The following is a 6655-nucleotide window of genomic DNA, read 5'->3' on the forward strand; positions in this document are numbered from 1 at the left end:
TGAGCGCAGCCATATATTTGTCTTTGTCTTAACTGTGCACTGAATACTAAATTAACTCAAAACCCAAAACAATTCAGGGACATAGAAAGCTTGTGTCTAAGTCATCAGTGCAGGAATGCTGGTGTAGAGCCAGAGTAATATAGTCAGAACCAGGAGAAGTGGTTAAATCAATTGTCTTGAGAAGCTGCAGATCTCATAAAGAAAATAATTTATTACTCTTGTGTGGGTCTCTGAGTAAAGAAAGAAAAATGCAGTGAAGTTGTAAGTGAAGAAGCTTTGATGCAGCAAAACTGTAGCCTGATCTTTTAGAATAAATTATAAAAAAATTATAAACTCTCCCAAATATTGAAAGATAATGAAAGAAACAGCATCAGTTTCCCCCATTTGTCTTTCTTGTTCAGTTCTGATCATATTCACATTTACTTTGCATATAAAAAACAATAATTTCAAGATCTTAAAAATTGACGTAGGGCAGGCTATAGAAAATCCTACTTCACCTCCATTTGTGTAAACAGAATCTGGACCTCTGACAGCAGCAAGATAGAAACTATCTGGGAGAAATGATAAAACACAAAGTAGACTGATTTTGTCAGGGTGGAACCATCCCTCATATGTGAAGAGCTGCTTGACACAGTATGGTCAACTGCTTTTGTCTGTGGATTAATCTCACTAGAAGACAGGAGAGAGAGAGGTCAGGATTCAAAATGCTAATAGTGAAGGAAATTAATTTCCTCTCTCATCCTCCAGAAACTAATTGGAAAGCCTTCAAAAACCTGACTAGATTTGAGGGATCCTGCCTAGCTCAAGGGCATTAAGCAAGTTTAAGCATGGGTGGTGGTGAAGGAAATACCCAAACATGGTACAGGAACTAAGTGCCCCTCTGCTGTTTGGAAATATTTGAAGTTTTCAGGGTTAGTCTTGAGAAAGAAAAATAAGCTGGGAAATGTAAGGAGCTCTCAGCATAGATGTGGCAACAAACAGAGAATTGTGCAGGCATGAAAAAACCTTGTTGGTAGTCAAGGGGGTGAATCAGGTCCCTTAACGACAGGTGTCCAAAGCATCTTATTTCTGGTAATCCCAGTTTCCTTTGGAGTGACTATAGGGATGGAGGATTGTTCAAAATACCACAAATTGTTCTCTGGATGCACTTTTCTTTTTTTCAGTGACTAAAGGAGCTCAAACAGCCTGCTTGGACCAGACACCATACTCAAGATGCATGGAATTAGGTAAATCCTATCTTTAGTAACCCAAAACATACCAGAAGCTTGCCAGTCAAACAGGGTGACAGAGCCATGGGCCACACCAGGCTTGCAGCTATCATCAGAAGCTCCAGTATTTCTGTGTAAGAGTTAATTCGAGACAAAACCAGCTCTCCATGTCAGCCTACAGTGAGAAGTTCTACCAGTTCAGAAGCAAGTTTCCACAGCTGCAGGAAATCTAGTCAGCCCTGACTCCTACAACATGGCTGGTGCTCAAAATTAGAGTCAGTGCTGTTTTGATTAAGGATGGTAAAGGCATTGTGCTAAGAGTTTACCAGAGCTGGTAGAAGTTTCTAACTTCTGGAAAAGAAGAAAAAAATATTTGAAAAGTGGATTCCAAATATAAAATCTGTTTTCACATGAACAACTTTTCTACAAGGCTCCACAATATGTGCTCTTCACATGCCCTGCATGCCACAATTGCTGTTCATTTGAGTCTCCATTTTAAATTGTGAGCTTCTGATAGCAACTTTGCAATATGCTTCAAACTCTATGGACAAAAGATCCAGGGATGGTCATCCTCAGTGCAATTCCTTAATCCCCCAAAAAGTTTACTGAAATGACTATTTATTACTTTTTGATGGTTTTGACTTAATATTCCTGTGTGCACATGTGAAGAGAGAGGTACTAGATGTTGACTACAATATCTGTAGGACTAAAATTAGTAATCATTCTTTATTATTTGTTTAATCACCACCTTGAGTGTATAATTCAGAAGCTGACTGGTGAGCACTGGCTGCTGTGATCTTGGCAGCATGAAGAACAAACCTAACAAAGATTTACTTAGGAGCCCAAAACCTCATTAAATAAGGGACTGGAAAGAGGTAGAATAAAACAACTCTGAGGCTGAAAATGATGAAAGTATTTCACAAGTTTTCCCATGCTCAAGGGAATAGCTCCAGTTCAAAACATAAAAGGGATGCTTTGACTTACAAGCATATGGCATGCTTGTTCAACTCACAGCCATTAAATCTGAAAAAAAATGTAAATATTCTGGCAGCTTTATTAGGCATTCTGCATTCTCTAAAAAGGCACATCCTGGACTAGATTCAGTTCAGAGAGGGTCTTAGGCTTTACCAAAGGCACAGAGTGCAGCAATTATATCACCCAATTGATGCAGCTACCATCCCTTCCCTTGGAAGACTTTCAGTCTGGTAGACCTCACTACAAGGAAAATCACATTAAATGTCAGATTGAGATCCAATTTTTTTTTAATAGTTTGTATTTTTTAATGTATCTTCCTCCCCCTTCAAATTAATGTAAAATATTGTTACAATCATCAGCACTGAGGTATAAACCCTTCAAGTTCTGAGACTTAGTTGTCTTTTTCTTTAAATTTGAGCCTTTTAGGTTAATAATTTCTAATGTATTTCCTCTGGCAGAATCAATCAGAACCTTACCTGCTGCAGTGACCAGCTATTACTGCCAGACAGGAAGACTATCTACCTTCAGTGCAGCTTGTGGACTCCTCTGTGCAATGCAAGGAGACATTCAGGCATGTAAGCAGGGAATTTTCAGAAAACACAGTGAGCTAAATGTGACATGTCTAATAGGAGCAGACCCCTCATGTATCTCTGCCATTTAAAAGCAGTGGATATCCTTCTGCTTTTGGCATTCCCAGTCAATGTGTCCAGGTCAGCACTTTACCATGAAGGACCTCAAAGTCTATTGCTAATGTGCTCCATAGATGGGGAATGTGTTCTCTCTTCTTTCCCATAATTACTGCAGAGTGTAGCTGAATAACTTACGACTCTCTGTCATGTTCCTGTGTTTTCTTGCAGAAAGAAAGAATTGTCATGTCCCTCAGCTCATGGATTTAACCCACTCCAAGAAATCTACTAGTCTGTATTTTGTGAGGACAGTGACCTTAATTAGCCTCAAATGGGGTCAGCAGCAGAGGCTGTGATGGGAGCTCTCAGCAGGTCAGCAGGGACACATTTTTGGTGGGCTGGAACAAGCATGAAGACATGAACATAAGCACCTAATGGATGTTGCTGTCTGCTTAAGCTCTCACCTACTGTAAAGTTTGACAGAATGCTTGAGAATTGAAATGGTACTTAGACAGCCAGTCCAGCGTGTCTCTGGGGAGACCTGAAACCTGTATCTGCCATGGTGTGGATATTTGGTTTCCTGGAACTGAGAAAATGTTCCTTGAACAGAAAGGAAAACACACATTTGAGGGAGAAAGGGGATTAAGAGTGATGCACAAACTTGAAATTAATTTTGTCATTTTTTCCCCAAAAGGTTTGAAACACAATAGCTGAGTAGGGCCGTCAAAAAAACTTTGACTGTTGTGAGCAGGTTGTGTGATCTACATGTTACAGATTTATTCTTGAAGCTGAAGTTTTTGCAGCAAAACAACACTGTCTGTGGTGACACCTGGCCTCTGTGAAGTCAGTGGGAAAACTCCAATGACCCTAGAGAATGAGCAGCCTTGAATGTGGATCCAGTGAGCAGGATCCAATCTCCTGTCTGAATCTCAGACAGAGGGGTGCTCAGTTACAAGTACTTTAGAAGAATATGGTAAATGTAGAATACTCAATTCCTTGGTCAGTGCCTTGTAGCCAAGATATTGTCACTGCTTTTTTTTTTTTCAACCATGATTTTAGATTATTTAGACATGTTTATCTCATTGCATGAGATATTATATGTGTTCTTTGGACATAGAAAAGCCACATCCTGAGCCTTGAAGACAAAACAATTCAACATTTCAACTCCTTTTCCACTGAAATTCAGGTGATAATTTGTGTTCTCTTTGGTTCAGAAGGCATAGGACAAAACTGTAGTCCAGACCATGAAAAGATGCATTCTGCAAAGAGATTCTCCCTTCCCCATCAAAACCTATGAGATATCCAGCGCACTATAAAGTTTGCTTCTTTCCATTTAGCATTTAACATGAGTTGAACAGGGAAATACAGAGTATGCAGAGCCCCAGGACAGTCTGGCACAGTTGCTGAGACATGTCAAATGCATTAGTGCATGTCAGCCTGTGCCAGGCTCTGCACAGGTTGGGAAGTAATGCAGCAGTCCTAATCACCACTGCCCTCCCAGGGGAATTCCGTGCATGCTTGTGAAACTTCTAGGGGATGTGGCTGGCTGGGAGGGTGTGAGAATAGAGCAATGGACACAGCTGTTTTCCTCATTCTGTGTACCGAATGTTTTCCCTTCTTGTTTACAATGCTATAAATTATTTTTTAGTTGAACCTTTGTTCTGGGCGCAGCTTAGCCTTGAGCTGGGTTTGCTTGTTTGTTTCCGTTCCTGCTTCATTTCCTCCGCCTGCCTCCCAGCATGACTAACGCTGTCTGTGCTGCTTCCCTTGTCTCCACAGCTTCCCCTCCAGTGCTCTGTTCTGGACATGGCAGCTGCCATGCTGCTCCTCCGTGTGCTGCCAAAGAGTGAGTGACCTGCTCAGCGTCCAGCAGCACAGGGAAGTTTGCTAACAGCAGCAGAGAGGTGCTGACTTCATAGCATTACAGAATAGTGCAGCTTGGGAAAGGCCTCTGAGATCATTGAGTCTGGTCATTAACCCAGCGCTGCCAAATCCCCCACTCGAGCACGTCCCTAAGTCTACACCCACACATCTTTTAAATACTCCAGGGACAGTGAGTCCACCATTTCCCTGAAAAACAGGCCCCTGTTTCTTGTTAAGAAAATGAAAACTTTGCTAGGCTTTCCTTTTTTTCCTCTTGCACTACACGAGCAAAGCAAGAGGGGTGTGTGACAAAAAGAAAGAAGTCCTGTATTCCCCAAAGTTGTGGTCTAACCCCTGCCAGCAGCTAATCTCCACACAGCTGCTTGCTCAGTGCATCCAGAGTCATGGGAAAGAGAATCAGAAAGGTAAGTGTGAGAAAACTCCAGGGTTGAGATTAAAGACAGTTTAATAGGTAAAGCAAAAGCTGTGCATGCAAACAAAGCAAAACAAGGAATTAATTCATCCCTTCCTTTGGTCAGGCAGTTGTTCAGCCATCCCAAGGAAAGCAGACATCCATCACACGTAACCATTTTTGGGAAGACAAATCCCATCCCTCTGAATGTATCCCCCTTTCTTCTCCCCCAGCTTGATATGCTGAGCATGATGCCATAAGGTCTGAGACATCATTTGGATACATTGGGGTCAGCTGTCCCAGCAGTGTCCCCTCCCAACACCTTGTGCCTCCTCACTGGTGGGGTGAGGTGAGTAGCAGAAAAGCCTTGGCTCTGTGTAAACCCCACCCAGTAGGAATGAAAACATACCTGTGTTATCAACACAAACCCAAAAGACAGCCTCATAGTAGGTACTAAGAAGAGAATTAACTCTGCCCCAGCTAAAACCAACGCCTGATGTAATTTTTGATGGATTAATATGTATGGGAGATGTAAAGTGGCACCTGCCTTCATTTGATCATTCATATTCATTTGAACTGATATGCATTTTTCTTCTTTCACTTTGTTGTATATTTTGCTGGTCTGGGACAAGCTTTTTGCTCTTCTATAATTGATATGATACATCTTCATAGATAGCAGCCAACATTGTCATTTCAAGCCTGTTAAGCCTTCCTGCAGACCTCTACCACAGTCCTTCAGACTCTGCAGTGCCTCTGCTTCCTCTGCAGCTGCTGGCAGCCTCTGAGCTCAACTTCTGGTTCATGGGTTTTCAATGCTTCTCAGAAAGTGCAGACAGCCCCTGAGTACAGGAATGGCTTTGTGCAATTGTGGGTGACCATGCACTGCAAGCTTGGACCTCATGAGCTGACTGGCTTGAGCAAAAGGCCTGAAATATTTCCATTACAGAATACTCCAAAGTATTGGAGGCAAAGCTGCACAACCTGCTGACCATATATAATGTATTTCTGATTGCACATTTATTACTGTATAAGTATGTTAAAATGCTCTAGCATGGAGGCATAGGAGCTTAAATAAATATTAGAATGCTGTGTAAAAACTACTTGTATTTTAAGCAGTAAGTTCCCCATGTCGTAGGGCTCTTTTTTGTATCATTAATAAAAGGAATAAGATCTATTTATCCTTAGTGATTTATAATTAACTACAATTTAAAATTAAAAAATAAAATTAAAATAATATTAAAATTTAAGTAGGCTGAAAAGCAATGGCTATTACCCTTCCTGGCCTAAGCCAAATATCTTACTTGTATGAAGTTCAGATACCAATTATAAAGTGCAAAGTGCAATGCAAGTTCCTGGTGCTGGAACATTGCATTGCCCAAGAGTTTTATTCAGAGTATCAAACAACATGTTCATAACTTATTTAAATGCCAGTGCATCCAGTAATTTAATGATATTGTGATTTAATTTATTCCCTAATTAAACTGAGAAAACTAAAGCAGGAGAAGAAAATAAATTAAAAAAAAAGGGGCAGAGAGGGTGAGGTTTGAATGTAAATGTAACTCCATCAATGA

The sequence above is a fragment of the Lonchura striata genome, chromosome 2 (assembly GCF_046129695.1).
Source record: "Lonchura striata isolate bLonStr1 chromosome 2, bLonStr1.mat, whole genome shotgun sequence".
Classification (NCBI taxonomy): domain Eukaryota; kingdom Metazoa; phylum Chordata; class Aves; order Passeriformes; family Estrildidae; genus Lonchura; species Lonchura striata.